The following is an 18,782-nucleotide window of genomic DNA, read 5'->3' on the forward strand; positions in this document are numbered from 1 at the left end:
ATACTACAATACTCTACAATGATATACTACAACACTCTGCAATGTATACTACAACATTCAGCAATATATACTACAACACTCTACAATATACTGTATACTAAAACACTCTACAATATATACTACAACACTCTGCAATATATACTACAACACTACAATATATACTACAACACTCTGTAATATATACTACAACACTACAATATATACTAGAACACTACAATATATACTACAACACTACAATATATACTACAAAACTACAATATATACTACAACACTACAATATATACTACAACACTCTACAATATATACTACAACACTACAATATATACTACAACACTCTACAATATATACTACAACACTACAATATATACTACAACACTACAATATATACTACAACACTACAATATATACTACAACACTACAATATATACTACAACACTACAATATATACTACAACACTCTACAATATATACTACAACACTACAATATATACTACAACACTACAATATATACTACAACACTACAATATATACTACAACACTCTACAATATATACTACAACACTACAATGATATACTACAACACTACAATATATACTACAACACTACAATATATATTACAACACTCTACAATATATACTACAACACTCTACAATATATACTACAACACTACAATATATACTACAACACTACAATATATACTACAACACTACAATATATACTACAACACTACAATATATACTACAACACTCTACAATATATACTACAACACTACAATATATACTACAACACTACAATATATACTACAACACTACAATATATACTACAACACTACAATATATACTACAACACTACAATATATACTACAACACTACAATATATACTACAACACTACAATATATACTACAACACTACAATATATACTACAACACTACAATGATATACTACAACACTACAATATATACTACAACACTACAATATATATTACAACACTCTACAATATATACTACAACACTCTACAATATATACTACAACACTCTACAATATATACTACAACACTCTACAATATATACTACAGTAGACTCTGCCATTACCAGACTCTCCGAATACGGGAACTCTCCAGATTCCGAATGTTCTGGCCAGTCCCATATTTTCCCCTTCTATTTCTTTGTTAAACAAGAGCACCGCCTTGCGGGTGCAGACCGCTCATCTATTTTCTTTTTAAAGGTGAAGGGACTCTCAATTTCAATCACAAAGGAGGGAGGGGTTGAGTGAAGAGGGGTGTATAGTGTGGGGTTGTGGTCATTTATTACATTATCTTTCAAAAATGCGGGGAAAAAAATGCAAAAAAAAATAATAATTGGGGGGGGTGGTTGGGGGGGGGGTTGGGGGGGGGAGGGGATTCTTGGGTGCGATGGTTGGACAGTATTTCAAAAATAAAATAATAAAAATAAATATTTGTTTTTTAACCGTTTCCAAAAAAAATAAAATTGGGGGGATGGGGTGGGGGGTATAGTGTGAGGGTGTGGTGGTCATTTGTGAGATGATCTAAAAAAAAAAAAAAAAAAAAAAATGGGGGGGGGGATTCCAGGGCGGGGGGGGGGGGGTGGAGGCGTGGGGGATGGTTTGGGTGGAGTCTATTGTGGTATGTCAGATAAGAGTTGTTTTGTCAAAGTATCAATCAAATCTAATCATAAATAAAGAAGTTATGGCAGTTTTAGCAAAATTTAATAATTTGACCTTGAGAGTCAAGGTCATTCAAAGGTCAAGGTAAAATTCAACTTGCCAGGTACAGTAACCTCATGATAGCATGAAAGTATTTGAAGTTTGAAAGCAATAGCCTTGATACTTTAGAAGTAAAGTGGATCGAAACACAAAATGTAACCATATATTCAAAGTTACTAAGTCAAAAAAGGGCCATAATTCTGTAAAAATGACAACCAGAGTTATGCAACTTGTCCTTTTACTTTCCCCTTATGATAGTTTGCGAGTGTTCCAAGTATGAAAGCAATATCTATGATACTTTAGGGGTACAGTGGACCAAAACACAAAACTTAACCAAATTTTCAATTTTCTAAGTATAAAGGGCCCATAATTCTGTCCAAATGCCAGTCAGAGTTACATCACTTTGCCTGCACAGTCCCCTTATGATAGTTAATAAGTGTTGCAAGTATGAAAGCAATAGCTTTGATACTGTAGGAATAAAGTGGACCTAAACACAAAACTTAACCAAATTTTCAATTTTTTAAGTATAAAAAGGGCACATAATTCTGTCCAAATGCCAGTCAGAGTTACATAACTTTGCCTGCACAGTCCCCTTATGATAGTTAGTAAGTGTTGCAAGTATGAAAGCAATAGCTTTGATACTTACGGAATAAAATGAACCTAAACACAAAACTTAACCAAAATTTTCAATTTTCTAAGTATAAAAAGGGCACATAATTCTGTCAAACTGCACGCCAGAGTTATCCAACTTTGCCTGCCCAGTCCCCTCATGATAGTAAGTAAGTGTACCAAGTTTGAATGCAATAGCATTGATACTTTATGAGAAAAGTGGACCTAAACGCAAAACTTAACCAAAATTTTCAATTTTCTAAGTATAAAAAGGGCACATAATTCTGTCAAAATGCACGCCAGAGTTATCTAACTTTGCCTGCCCAGTCCTCTCATGATAGTAAGTAAGTGTACCAAGTTTGAATGCAATAGCATTGATACTTTCTGAGAAAAGTGGACCAAAACGCAAAACTTAACCGCACGCTGACGCCAACGCCGACGCAAAGGTGATGACAATAGCTCATAATTTTTTTTAAAAAAATAGATGAGCTAAAAAATACTTTAAACATAAACATTTCATGAGAACAGTTATCACATGGTTCATGTAAATGTATACGGTTTGTTTAATTCTTATATGGTTTTGTACACAATGCATACAATGTATATTTTGGCAATATGCATACTCTTGGTAAACCGGAACTCTCTGAAAACCAGACGATCAGGCCGGTCCAAAGACCGTCCGGTTTAAAGAGAGTCTACTGTACAACACTCTACAATATATACTACAACACTCTACAATATATACTACAACACTCTGCAATAAGTATATACTACAACACTCTACAATATATACTACAACACTATATGCAATATATACTACAACACTCTACAATATATACTTCAACACTACAATATATACTACAACACTCAACAATATATACTACAACACTCTACAATATATACTACAACACTCTACAATATATACTACAAGGATCTACAATGACGCATTTATTGTTTTGATAAACTACAAAATAAAAAGAGCTATCGCCATCGGAAGACATATGCCCCAGATAGACACTTTTTTTGAGACCTTAATGCAGATTTCGAAACCTATACGCGGACCCTAAGTTCAAAGTAAAAGGGATCAAAATTTTTGTGCGTATGGAAAGGCCTTGTCCATATACAAATGCATACCAAATATGAAGGTTACATCTGAAGCGCCATAAAAGTTATAAGCAACCTTAACGCAAAAGTATGATGGAAAGACAGACGGACAGTGCAATCACTATATGCCCTCCTTCTGGGGCATAAACATTTAAATAAATCAATAAATGGTGAAGAAACCTCTTTCTGGTTATTAAACAAGAGGGCCTGAAAGGCCCAAAGTCGATCGCCTGAGATTCAAAGGAATTGACCTACGGTAGTCTGTGCAGCCCAAGATGTCATTAGAACAAATGTTCTAACCAACTTTCATGAAAAGTGAACACCCTGGCAGCAAAATTTTTCAATAGACTTGATACATTTTTGTACACATCCAAAATATCATTAAAACAAACATTCTGACCAAGTTTCATGAAGATTGGACAAAAAATGTGACTTAAAGAATGTTTACAAGTTTTTAAAATAGCCATATAAGGAAAATGCTCTGCCACCTGGTGGCCATGTTTTTCAACCAACTGGAACAATTTTTGAACTCGTCCAAGATATCATTGGGACAATTCTTGTAACCAAGTTTCATAAAGATGATCATGACAGACAATAAATGTGGCCTCTAGAATGTCAACATGGTTTTACTATAGCCATTTAGCCATATAAGGAAAAATGCACCGCCCACTGGTGCCCATGTTTTTCAACCAACCGTAACTATTTTTCAACTTATCTAAGATATCATTGGGACAAATCTTCTGACCAAGTTTCAGGATTGTCGGACAATAAATGTGGCATCTAGAGTGTTAACAAGGTTTACCCATAGCCATATAAGGAAATTGCCCTGCCCCCTGGTGTACGTTTTTCAACCAACCCGAACCATTTTCAAACTCGTCCAATATATAATTAGGATGAATCTTCTTACCAAGTTTCATATAGATCGAACAAATAAATGTGGCCTCTAGAGTTTCACTAAAGCCATATATAGCCAAATAAGGGAAAAAGCTCCACACCCTAGTGGCCCTGTTTTAGAAGCAACCGGAACCATTTTCGAACTTGTACATGATATCATTGGGACAAATCTTCTGACCAAGTTTCATGATGATCGGAAAATAAATGTGGCCTCTAGAGTGTTAAGAAGGTTTTACTAAAGCCATATAAAGAAAAATTCCCCGTCCCCCTGTCGGCAACATTTTTCAACCAACCGGCATCATTTTTGTACTTGTCCAAGATATTATTAAGATGGATCTTCTGACCAAGTTTCATGAAGTACAGACAATAAATGTGGCCGCTAGAGGGTAAAAAAGGTTTTAATATAGTCATATATATCCATATACGGAAAAATGCCCCAACTCTTGGCAATTATGTTTTTGAAGCAATCGTAACCATTTTCGCACATATCCAAGATATCATTGAGACCAATTTTCTGACTAAATTTCATGAAGATTGAGATATAAATGTGGCCTCTAGAGTGTTAACAAGGTTTTACTATAGCTTTTTAAGGAAAAATGCCCTGCCCCGTGGCGGCCATGTTTTTCAACCAACCAATGCATTTTGGAACTCATCCAAGATAGCATTGGGGTAATTCTTCTGACCAAATTTTATGAAGATCAAGACAATAAATGTGGCCTCTAGAGTTTGAACAAGATTTTACTAAAGCCATATATAGCTATATAAGGAAAAATGCCCTGCCCCCTGGCTGCCATGTCTTTAAAGCAACCAGAACCATTTTTGAACTTGTCCAAGATATCATTGGGACAAATCTTCTGACCAAGTTTCATGATTATTGGAAAATAAATATGGCCTCTAGAAGGTTTTATTACAGCCATGTAAGGAAAAATGCCCCCCCCCCCCCCCTCTGGCAGCCATGTTTATAAACCAACTGGCATCATTTTCGAACTCTTCCACAATAATACAGTCCACTCTCGTTATGTCGAAGTCGGCGGGAATAAGAAAAAATATCGAGATAACGAAAGTTCGAGATATCCGATTTGGCGTCTTTAAAGAAAAAATAAGACGAATATTTACCTTGTTTTTAACATAAATATACCTGCTAAGTGGTCTAACTAAAGCCGTCACCGTGTGGCGTAATACTCTCTACCTGATATACATGTATACGCGTTTTTACAAGGCATAATTAAATTTAAATGCTTAAAATGACGTTTTAAGTATTACATAATTGCATGAACACATGTGGTTATAATTTTTCTAAACTGTCGAGTAAACATCCGGTAATGTTGCTATTTATAGTTATGATGCAATTGACGTCCAATCAAGACGAGGGTTTTCCATCTGAACATGCGTAAATCACGTTCCAGAATACTGAACATTTTGTAGTTTGAAATGCAAAGTTCAATCGGTTATAAAATAAAAAATAAAAAGCCATTTTGAGTCTTGTCTTTATTATCTTTATTATCTTTATTACTCAACATCCCCAGATCTATATACGCACACATATAACTCAATGCATTTTGGAATGTTGTTTGTAAAAACAATTAGTCTTTCAGCCTTTCGGCAGGCTGTGCATTAATTGCAGTTAATTGATGTTAAAGTGACAGTTAAAGTGACAGGCCTTACTCAAGTTTTAATTGCTAACGACATTACACACGTGTGATCATTGATGCAATCAACGAAATGATTTCCTACCGCACAATATCGGGGGCAGCCGGGCGAAGCAGGGCGGTGAAGTATCAAAGAAAATTTTTCTCACCTTTTGCTGACACTGGGACAGTAATTCGCACTTCGAGATAAACCACAGTAAATACATGTAAAATCGGGACTCGGGGCAAAATTTTATATCGACATATTGAATTAGTCGACATAACGAAAATCGAGATATCCGATATTTATTTATATAGATAAAGAAGAAAAAAAGTTGGGACATTGAGCTTACTTCGACATATCGAGAATATCGAGATATCCGATGTCGACATAACGAGAGTGGACTGTATTGGGAAAAATCTTCTGACCATGTTTCATGAAGATCAAACAATAAATCAGGGATATATATAACTTTTTGGGTGTATTGGGTAATCACCCCCTGTTTTTGACAAAAATAGGGTTTTTGTAAATTAAATAGTTTTAGCAAAAATGTTCACCCCCTACTTTTGAGCTTAATTGAGTTTTTCATCCCCGGTTTTCACTCAATTGGGTAATTTAGGGAATGACATATACATGTATAATATAATTAAAATCTACTAAGGTTACTATATTATTTATAAAAATGGAATTCAAAAAGGTACCTGTACATAACAACAAACAATTAATGTATTTCTGTAACAAGTTCATTCATTTTTGCATTGAATAAGACCGAGTTTGTGAACATCGCTGCACAATTTATGAAGTTATGCCTGTTGAAAAGCGATGCACCCAGTTTTCGGGTCATTTTGAGTTGAATACCTTAAAAATGAAAGTAGAAACGGGACAGGTCTACGAATAATTACAATAATACCCCAAAGATTGATAACCGCTTCTTTTCTTCATAGGCAGCATATAACTATCCGGTATATTTTTGTACGGAAAATAACCAGTCTAAAAAATAAGCCAGGTGTTCCAAAGAATTGCGTTTTGTGATGCAAGTGGGAATTTTTACAGGAATTACGTTATTAAATTTTTGTTTGCGTTTTTTACGTTTTATTTTGAATTTAATAACATTTTTTGGTTATTTTAATTGCGCAATAACGCAAATACGCTTGTTTAATAATCTATAGCCCTGATAAATGTGGCCTCTAGAGTGTTAACAAGGTTTTACTATAGCCATATACAGCCATATAAGGAACAAGAAGGCCATGATGGCCCTGAATCGCTCCCCTGACTCATTAAGATCAGATGAAAACTATGACCTCTATTGTCTACACAATGTTTTTCTATGATTTCAAGATAAACATTTTGACCAAATTTCATCAAGATTGGATGCAAACTGTGACCTCTACTGTCTACACAAACAAATTGTTGACGGACGGACGCACGGACACACGCAGGCACGCACAACGGACGCCGGACATCACACGATCACATAAGCTCACCGTGTCACTTCATGACAGGTGACCTAAAAATATGTGTCGGAGATAAACATGAACAGTTGTGGTTAAAATCCCATAGAAACAAGGGCTGTTTGTAAAACATGCATGCCCCCCTATATGGGCTATAAGTTGTAGTAGCAGCCATTGTGTGAATACGTTTTTTGTCACTGTGAATGGTGGTGGTGTAGTTGTAGTAGTAGTAGTAGTAGTAGTAGTAATAGTAGTTGTAGTCGTAGTAGTAGTAGTAGAAGTAGTAGAAGTAGTAGTAGTAGAAGTAGTAGTAGTAGTAGTAGTAGTAGTAGTAGTAGTAGTAGTGGTAGTGGTAGTAGTAGTAGTAGTAGTAGTAGTAGTAGTAGTAGTAGTAGTAGTAGTAGTAGTAGTGGTAAAAGTAGTAGTAGTAGTGGCAGTAGTAGTAGAAGTAGTAATAGTAGATGTGGTGGTGGTGGTGGTGGTGGTAGTAGTAGTAGTACTAGTAGTAGTAGTAGAAGTAGTAGTAGTAGTAGTAGTAGTAGTAGTAGTAGTAGTAGTAGTAGTAGTAGTAGTAGTAGAAGTAGTAGTAGTAGTAGTAGTAGTAGTAGTAGTAGTAGTAGTAGTAGTAGTAGTAGTAGTAGTAGTAGTAGTAGTAGTAGTAGTAGTAGTAGTAGTAGTAGCAGTAGCAGAAGCAGTAGCAGCATTACAAGACCAATACTTAAGAATGATCAAATGGGAAAAGGTAACCTAGCACTTGCAGTAAATATGGGGCTCATTTACAGGTCAGATTTGGAATCTCTGCTGTAAAATGAGATTTTGAATGAATTAAAGGGAGGCAAATCTGTAATAAAAAGAACATGCATAAACCGTAGTTGTTTCCCTTGTTTGAACCATGCTAAATCCTTACAAGTTTGGAAAGAATTGGATGAAAAATTTGGACTTTATTGCATAAACACCATTTTCTCAATTCAAGGGGAGGTAATTTTGTACTTCATGGACCAATAATGCTCATTTTTTGTAGGGTTTGTGTCCTCATTGATATTAAGACACTGTGCAAATTTGGAAAGGATCGGACAAAAAATGTGGAAGATTTTTGAAAGTTTTCACAAAATAGGCAAAAACAAATAAACATGCAAAGTTCAACGAGCTCCTGCGGCCATGTTTTTTGACGAATCAAATTTCTTTGAACAACTTTTTCAGGGGAGCCTTCAAAGGTCATCCCTGTGAAATGTTTTGAAAATCTGATGAGCGGTTTCTGACAAGAAGATTTTTTAAGGTTTTTACCATATATGGTCATGGCGGCCATCTTGGTTATGTGATCAATTTTTTTTTAACAATTCTTTTGTCCCATGACCTAGGGATGCTCCACATGAAATTTAGTTGAAATTGGCTCAATGGTTTAGTAGAAGAAGATGTTTACAAATTGTTTACAGACGGACGGACGCCGAGTGATCACAATAGCTCACCCCGAGCTATCGCTCAGGTGAGCTAAAAATGCCCTGCCTCTTGGCAATTATGTTTTTTAAGCAAACGTAACCATTTTCGCACATATTCAAAATATCATTGAGACCAATCTTCTGACCAAATTCATGAAGATTGGACAATAAATGAGGCCTCTAGAGTAGTAACAAGGTAAATGTTGACACATCACATAGCACAACCGATGACGGACAATAGGCTATCACAAAAGCTTACCATGAGCACATTGTGATCAGGTGAGCTAAAAATCCAGGTCTCCTCTTCACGAACAACAACCACCCAGAGCAGCTGCTCACTCCTGGATTATCTTCATTACGGCGCGACTACTTGTGTGACATGTGACCTCTTTTGTCAGTAGGGGATCAGGAAGGCATCCAGTGTTAGACAGCATGTGGCATATAATTATATTATTCTACCTTTATATTCATCGTCTATTCTTTTCAATATAATCTCAGATCAAGCGAACTAATCAGTAGACAGGAATCTACCGCTCTGCCTTTAAGTTTTGAAGTTCATTGACCGCATACAAGACCAACCAATGCCTTCATGTATTTTTACCAAGATCAACTAAACCATCGTTAAAAATAAAAGAATATGTTTCTTTAAAGGGTCCGCACAGGGGAAAAAAAGTCCTTTAATTTTATTAAGTAATTTTAAATTTCCAGAAAAATATTGTTGGCAACATGTAAGAGCTAAATAATTAGCAAAAATATATGTGTTTTTAGTTTTAAAATGCGCTGCAAAACTTATAACCATAAATGAACAAGGGCTGTTTGTAAAACATGCATGCCCCCCATATGGGCTGTCCGTTATAGTGGCAGCCATTGTGTGAATACGATTTTTGTCACTGTGACCTTGACCTTTGACCTAGTGACCTAAAAATCAATAGGGGTCATCTGCGGGTCACGATCAATGTACCTATGAAGTGTCATGATCCTAGGCAAAAGCGTTCTTGAGTTATCATCCGAAAATCATTTTACTATTTCGGGTCACCATGACCTTGACCTTTGACCTTGTGACCTCAAAATCAATAGGGGTCATCTGCAAGTCATGATCAATCTACCTATGAAGTTTCATGATCCTAGGCATATGCGTTCTTGAGTTATCATCCGAAAACCATTTTACTATTTCGGGTCACCGTGACCTTTGACCTAGTGACCTCAAAATCAATAGGGGTCATCTGCAAGTCATGATCAATCTACCCATGAAGTTTCATGATCCTAGGCGTATGCGTTCTTGAGTTATCATTAAAAAAACATTTTACTATTTTTGGTCACCGTGACCTTGACCTAGTGACCTCAAAAGCAATAGGGGTCATCTGCGAGTAATGATCAATGTACCTATCAGTGACCCAGATAAGCTGCGTATCTGCGTCTTTTACCCTATTAAAATGTTTAAAAACGCAAAGAAATACAATATCATGCGTATTGAAAACGCAACCAATTTGACGCAAACTCGTCAAATGGGATGTGCACAATACAATGGCTTCGATCGAAAATGCTTTTCTCATTTTCGGTATTTTCTCTTGTGAAGCATTATCGTAACAAGGCGATGCTTTCATTCAGCAAGCACCTGGATGTTGGAGCAAGAAACAGTCAAAGTAAATAAAACGCTCTGCGGACTAGATTTTATAGTAAAATAAAGCGTCTGACTAAATAATTTACGACGACATACATGCGTTTTCAATCTGACTTCATCCGTCGTTTTATAACTCAGTTCACCCTATTTCAAGAATGAAATCACCCTATTTTTCAAAATCAAAGGGTGAAAACCCTATTTCCCAAATAATTATCTGGGCCACTGACCTATGAAGTTTCATGATCCTAGGCCCAAGCGTTCTTGAGTTATCAACTGACAACCACCTGGTGGACAGACCGACAGACCGACCGACCAACAGACCGACATGAGCAAAGCAATATACCCCCTCTTCTTTAAAGGGGGGCATAAAAATCTCAACGTTATCTCTACTACAAAGTTTTTATTATCCAATTAATATGTACGCGCCAGTTCCATGCGGATGAGAAAATGTTGTACATGAAGCATAATTGTGCATGTTTTTTTTATCAGAAATAAGGATTCACAGAGAATAAATTAGCATGCTTTTGTGTCGTTTGAATGTGTATAGTCACAGGAAATGTTTAGTACTGACAGGCCTTCAGATTTCAAATTGTAACAAACTGAATTTTAAAATAATTTCATTAAAAACTAACTAACAGCTTTAGGTGAGATCATAACATGTTACGAGCTAGGGAAAATGCATACTTAAATATACATATACATTTATGACCAGACGAGCTATATCATGAAATTGATCTAGATTTAATGGGATCACAGCGTTTTATGGATCCTGCAAAGACATGTAACAGATCCCCATGATTTGCAAGTAAAGGAACTGAATAATAAAAATATGATAAAATGTGCATTGTTTGAAACAGCTTTAAAATATAAGAAACCTTACAATTGATCGCTTTACAGGTAAGATACATACATTTTAGATTTTTGCTTGAACTATGACTGTCTTTTTGCATTATCATCTTCAAGAATCATGACATCCATTTTATTGGTCATTGAAAAAGTGAAGTCATTGAAAAGTAGAGAGACATTCCTTAAAAGTTTTTGAAGTTGGTTGGTTCACCATGTTTGACAAAGAACTTAAACCTCATTACAAAAGATGAAGTAATTAGTTTAATAATGAATTACAAGAACCAATACACTAGATAAGTTTAACAAAAAACTTGACTTAGACATTATAACAAAAGATGAATTCATTAGTTTAACAATGAGTTACATTAGAAACAATATTCTAGATCCAAACAAGGACTGCATTAATAAATGCCTGATTTCAGATTTTGCACAGTTACCAAGATTGACAGATTGCTAACAACATAGACCTAGAAGGAGATAACTGGAATGTGTACAATCTGTCACTTGAATATATTTGTCCATGAACTAGTTTTCAGTACATTCACCTATATTTGGCCAAACGTAGTTCACGATTAGATCTTGAACCTACTGTAAATAACCTCCACATTAAGCAAGATATGTTTTATAATGACCGTTTGACTTGCCAGATTTCATCATTTTGACTTAAATAAAATGTCTTTTTGCAAATCAGACACACACAATTTGGTCAGAATACCACGTGATAGTACAATTTATAACATTTTATAAGTCAGAGACTAAAATATACAAATATTAATAATGGCCTGAATGAAACATGACAAGAAGCTGCATTATGCATAGCATGCAAAACATTTAAGCCTCTCTTTACCAAAAGTTATTTAACACTAAAACCACTTCCATTTTTATAAAACAGCAAATTTTCAGTGAATTTTTCTTACTTTTCCTTTGATTAGTGGAATGCAAACTTAATGGAATCCCAAAATTTTGATATTGCTAAAACATACTTAAATATCAAATAAAAAGAACAAGATTAAGGGCCCATTAAGACTTCATTATAATGATTTTTAATGATGGGAACATTTTTTAAAATTATTTTTAAGCAGATGGGATAAAGTATTAGCGGCAAAAGGCAACTTTCAGTACTTAAGTTCTTTGATAAAAAATATCATAAATCACTTTAAAATTTTAGAATACACATAAGTCACATATTTCCCCGCTTATAGTAAGGCTATTGAAGAGTAATTCTATATAAAAGGTGGATTTTGACTAGCCAATACCTGGTTTTCTTTAAGGTTAGATTAAACTAAATTCACATAAAATACAGTCCATTATAAAAAGCCCATGTTCAAGGAATTCGCATTGCCTTTCCATTTAAACATATGATGCGAGCCTTACTATCAATTAAAAGATTAAAACATTGTATTTCTTAAAGTTGTAAAAATGTACGCCCTGCTACTGCAAAGATAATCCCATTACCTAAAGGCAGGAAGCCTTACAAAAATTTTAGCAATGAAAGTTTGTCAAATGCCCAGTACCTCAATAAACAAGAGGGCCATAATGGCCCTGAATCTCTCACCTGACTAACCAAATACAATCCCAACCCAGTTTTCATCAAGATAAACATTCTGACCAAATTTCAAAAAGATTGGATGAAAACTGTGACCTCTATTGTCTACACAAGGTTTTTCTAATATTTGACCTATTGACCTAGTTTTTGACCCCAGGTGACTCAAATACAATCCCAACACAGATTTCATCAAGATAAACATTCTGATCAAATATTATAAGGATCGGATGAAGACTGTGACCTCTATTGTCTACACAAGGTTTTTCTATTATTTGACTTTGTGACCTAGTTTTTGACCCCAGATGACCCAAATACAATCTCAACTCAGATTTCATCAAGATCAACATTCTGACCAAATTTCATGAAGATTGGATGAAAACTGTGACCTCTATTGTCTACACAAGGTTTTTCCATTATTTGACCTAGTGACCTAGTTTTTGACCCAAGATGACCCAAATACAATCCCAACCCAGGTTTTATCAAGATAACCATTCTGACCAAATTTCATAAAGATTGGATGAAAACTGCGACCTCTATTGTCTATACAATGTTTTTCTATTATTTCACTTATTGACCTTGTTTTTGACCTAGTTACCTAGTTTTTGACCCCAGATAACCCAAATACAATCCCAACACAGATTTTATCAAGATAAACATTCTGACCAAATTTCATAAAGATTGGATGAAAACTGTGACCTCTACTGTCTACACAAACAAAGTGTTGACGTTTTTTCTATTATTTGACCTAGTGACCTAGTTTTTGACCTCAGATGACCCAAATACAATCCCAGCCCAGATTTCATCAAGATAAACATTCTGACCAAATTTCATAAAGATTGGATGAAAACTGCGACCTCTTTTGTCTACACAAGGTTTTTCTATTATTTGACCTAGTTTTTTACCTAGTGACCTAGTTTTTGACCCCAGATGACCCAAATACATTCCTAAGCCAGATTTCATCAAGATAAACATTCTGACCAAATTTCATAAAGATTGGATGAAAATGCGACCTCTATTGTCTACACAAGGTTTTTCTATTATTTGACCTAGTTTTTTACCTAGTGACCTATTTTTTACCCTAGATGACCCAAATACAATTCCAACACAGATTACATCAAGATAAACATTCTGACCAAATTTCATAAAGATTGGATGAAAACTGTGACCTCTACTGTCTACACAAACAAAGTGTTGATGATTTTTCAATTATTTTACCTAGTGACCTAGTTTTTGACCCCAGATGACCCAAATACAATCTCAACTCAGATTTCATCAAGATAAACATTCTGACCAAATTTCATAAAGATTGGATGAAAACTGCGACCTCTATTGTCTACAGAAGGTTTTTCTATTATTTGACCTATTATGTGACAGTTTTTGACCTAGTGACCTAGTTTTTGACCCCAGATGACCCAAATACAATCCCAACCCAGATTTCATCAAGATAAACATTCTGACCAAATTTCATAAAGATTGGATGAAAACTGTGACCTCTACTGTCTACACAAACAAATTGTTGACGGATGCACACATGCACGCACACACAACGGACGCCGGACATCACACGGTGACATAAGCTCACCATGTCACTTGGTGACAGGTGAGCTAAAAAGTAACTAAACATATGTCTGTCTGAGATAATTTATTCTTCAAATAAACTTGGGACACCCTTAATTGATTAGTAACTGTTGTTCCTTTGGTGAAATTTCCCACATTAAAGTAAAATAATTCGTAAAACAAAGGGAGCCAACCCTAGTTCAGGAACAAATTAAAAACTGCTGGGTTACCTAGCTTTTTACTTCTAAGGAACGTATCTTTTCAACAATGTTTTTTCCCCAATAAACCAGCCAAACTACAATTTTGAACTGAACAAACAAAACATGCAGAATGTCACTAGATTAAACCCAATCATTGGCTACCAATCCCATGCAACCATTCACAGATTAGACTTTGCCTCATAATTACCTTCGAATATTGACAAATTATTCTCTTAAATGTTGAAAATTCTGAATATATCAGGGCCAGGCTCAACATTATTTTTTGAAGCCACTTGTCTGGTCGGACAAGTAGACCAAAATTTCACTTGTCCTGAACAAAAAGCAACTTGTCCTGACCATTATATCTTATTCTGCTCAGTACTTTGCAAAATAATGAAATAATACAAAATGCTCAAATCCTAAAGACATTAATCGTTCAAAATACATGTTAACATTGTAGGCAATTTCAATACAAAAAGAACTGACTAGAATAAAAGGAAAACTCCAGATTATTGATTTTTAAACATTATACAAAGCCATAATACCTGACAAAAATTTGTGTTTTTTAAGTTTCTCGTGATTTTGAAGACGAAAAATCAAAGGAAAGCAGATTAGACATTTTTAAGCAGACGACATTGTACTTACGAAAACTAGCCACAAATAGGATTGATGTCGTAAAATCATTTTATACATAGAGATGACGTCACTACGTTAATTGTCTGTAATGCATATTCTTTACAAGGAAGAATATTCTTGTTATCTTGGCCAATAAAAATGTTAAGGGTTGCTTCCCTTGTGAATAGTACGGTGTAGTATCACATGGAACTATCGGAATATCTTATGCTTTGTTGTTAGAATGTATACAAAATATAATCGAAAAAGTTTTGTGGTAACTCCACAGAAATAACGGATTAAAAGGCATTTTTCCTAAGTAATTATATAATAGCTATCACTTGTCCCGTCGGACTAGCAAATTCTTTATTTTCTTGTCCGGACAAACAATTTGGTTGTCCCGGACAGTCGGACAACCGTTAATGTCAAGTTCTGTATATACACTTTTACTTAATTCAAACATCACAAAAACCAAATAAATAGTTCATTAAAAAAATGTTCTGAGTTGGGTATACAGGCTGATTAAAATTAACTAAACAATTTTATAATATTGCTAAGGGTTTCATTGAACAAGTTAATGTATGATTGTTTTTGTACGTTTGTTTGGATAACAAAAGATATTAACAGTGGGATCAGTGGGATTAGATTTAAATTATCAAACAAAAATATGGTATTTAATATTGTGAAGAAAATCATAAATTAATATTAACACATTATATGACATAACAAAACAGTAACACATTAATTTTTTAATTGGTATCAGCACAATATCATTGAAATTGTAAATCAATATTGACGAACAATACAAAATAAATTATATGCAAAGTGTATAGGAAAATAAAATTATGTATGCGACGTCAAAATTACTGCGTCATGACGGTCACTTCAGTAAAACATGGGTTAACGAAAATGTAAATTATTATAAGTTTAAGTTGAAAAAGTATGAAATTTTATACATATAAATAGAACTGGAAAAGCACATAGATACTGAAAATGCAAAAAAGTAAAATCAAAATTTTGTAATTTGGGCTGGTTTACACATGGCAGGATTCATAGGTTATGGGGATATTTTCTTTAATGTCTTAATTTTCTGCAAATACCAGAATATTCTAGTTTACAATCTTCAATAGGAATTGTGATATAAACTATGCAATGATATATAAACAAGAATTAAAATGTGTATGCATTAATATCTGTACATTCTTTGTAGTTAGATATGCTAGTTGTTTGTTTATTTGTGTTTGATTGATGAAATTATATATAAATGAATGCGATCATTATAATTGGTACGTTTTTTTAATTTCATATAGAAAAACTGTTTATAATTAATTTATCATAAATTGTTCACATAGAAACCTATTTGATAGACTATAATTATAAATTGTAATTAGCTTTCATATTTGTGCCTTTGATTAAATTATCAATAAAGTAATTCCTTGTTTTAAAAACGTGTGAATTGTAAAACAGTAAATTTGCCAGCATGCGTTCATTGTCTTTTAACAGGTTTATTGATGAGACATATTGTATCATAGTTTGGTATGATTAAAGAATAAAGGAATGCCTTTGTGTGAGCCCTGTTTTAAAAACGTGTGAATTGTAAAACATTAATTTGCCGGCATGCTTCCATTGTCTGTTCACGGGTTCATTTAAGAAATAATATTTTTCTATCATGGTTTGTTGTCGAATAACCCACAGTAAGGAGTATAGATGTTTGGGAATTAAATCACGAGTGCAAAGCACGAGTGATTTGATAACAAGCATATATACTCCTTACTGTGGGTTATTCGACAACAAACCATCATAGAAAAATATTATTTCGATTCTAACACGATTCTGATTGATTTGGTTCATGCTTTTGGACGTGAACTATATTTTTCAATACTCCACCCTTCTTAGTACAAAGTTCACTATTTAGTGACGTCATTGAATTGTACAAACATATGACGTCGTTTTCATTCATAAATACTGTGCAAATGACGTCACTTTCATTGAGAACAACAATCGTAGAAACTAAATGACGTACGTTTATTGAAGCTACTGAAAAGCTGACATGCTATAAATGTTTTCTTAATTACGTTTCCTAACAAATAACATTCTTTGTAGGCGTGGTTATGCCACTTATGACCAAATATACAATTTGTTGTTTCATAACATTTATATACATGCTACATTTATTACATTTCTTTTAGAGCAGGTTTTAGCACGTGCATATTACTGCAATATTTTCTTTATTTGTTCGGAACATTAAGCTCCACCCATATATAATTGAAGAATAACCCACACTTGATTTTTTTCTTTGTCTATAGAAAACAAGTGCGCGTCGTGTTAGAATAATGAATTATTGTTTGGTGTGATTAAAGAAACACTTCAAAGTAAACAGTAAAGGAACTAAATCAGACAACAATGATTTTTGCAAAGTCATTAAGAGGACCATCTATATATAATATATATACATTGTTTGCAATGATTGCTGTTTTGAATGATTAACTATAAAATATTTGTTATAATTTGCTATATACAATGTTTTAAAATGTGAATATGTACTCTGAATGTTTGGACCTTTTATTTTTTTTTGTTTCCATACTTTTAATCTTTTTATGGCAAGCCTGATAATTAAAATGCAATTATGGATGCTTTGTATGTTTTCAGTGTAAACAACAGGGGCGTAGCTGGGCATATGCAAATACGCACGTGCGTACGCTGTTCGGAAAAAATACAAAACTAAAATGATCAAAAAATGCAATAAAATGTGATGCCTTACCAGGGCTAGGCATATTTTCTATGCGAGAGATGTGTTTTCATATCTATTACACTTAAATTGTCTTATTTTATTTTTTATTTTTTTCGACTTCATAGAAAACACATGATTTATAATTTGCGAGGTCACGTTTCTATGGTGGTGACTATACATAACATTATTATCGACTGCGCTTAATTGTTGTTAGTCTATTTGCAACACAAATACGCTTTTGTAATACCGCATTTCAAAATCACAAGGGAAAAGGTTGTCCTTTTCCTAGCCTTCCCTGATTTTCAGCAGATGAAATAGATATTTAATATAGTATTTCGTAATTCTTACAATTTTTCATTTAGGCCACAACAAATTGATGATTTGTTCTACGGATTTTAGCCAAAAAAAAATGGAGCGAGCGAGCGAAATAAAAATAAATTAATTTTTATTCTATTTTTAAAAAAATCACAGGCGAGCGAAGAGCGAAAAATAAAAAATAGATATATTGTCTCTGTAAATTGATATTTGTTGCCAAATAAATGCATGATATCTTCAAAATACAAACACAAGGTCATTTAGTAGTACTAACTTATTTTAACTCTAGTCCAATGTTTGTTAAAGTATGATAAACAAAATATTCTCCAATAGTTATTCTGCTTATTCACAACAGGTAGTGACTACTTAATGTTAACATGGTACACTGTACTTTTCACTGGCAAAGTTATATAAGAAGCTCAGTCTTCTGTCAATGAAAGTTAAATAGCATGACAATAAATAATATGCTAAACATCAAGCGTAAGAAATATCTTCAATTTGTATTAGTTCT

At 34.0% G+C, this 18,782-nt stretch overlaps 1 protein-coding gene across 5 annotated transcripts in view; it reads right to left on the bottom strand.

Moving 5' to 3' along the window:
* LOC127843262 (NAD-dependent protein deacylase sirtuin-5, mitochondrial-like) overlaps window positions 1-18,782 on the bottom strand; it is a 54,201-nt gene that overhangs the window by 21,530 nt on the left and 13,889 nt on the right. The gene's annotated exons all lie outside the window — the stretch shown is intronic.

The sequence above is a fragment of the Dreissena polymorpha genome, chromosome 1 (assembly GCF_020536995.1).
Source record: "Dreissena polymorpha isolate Duluth1 chromosome 1, UMN_Dpol_1.0, whole genome shotgun sequence".
NCBI lineage: Eukaryota > Metazoa > Mollusca > Bivalvia > Myida > Dreissenidae > Dreissena > Dreissena polymorpha.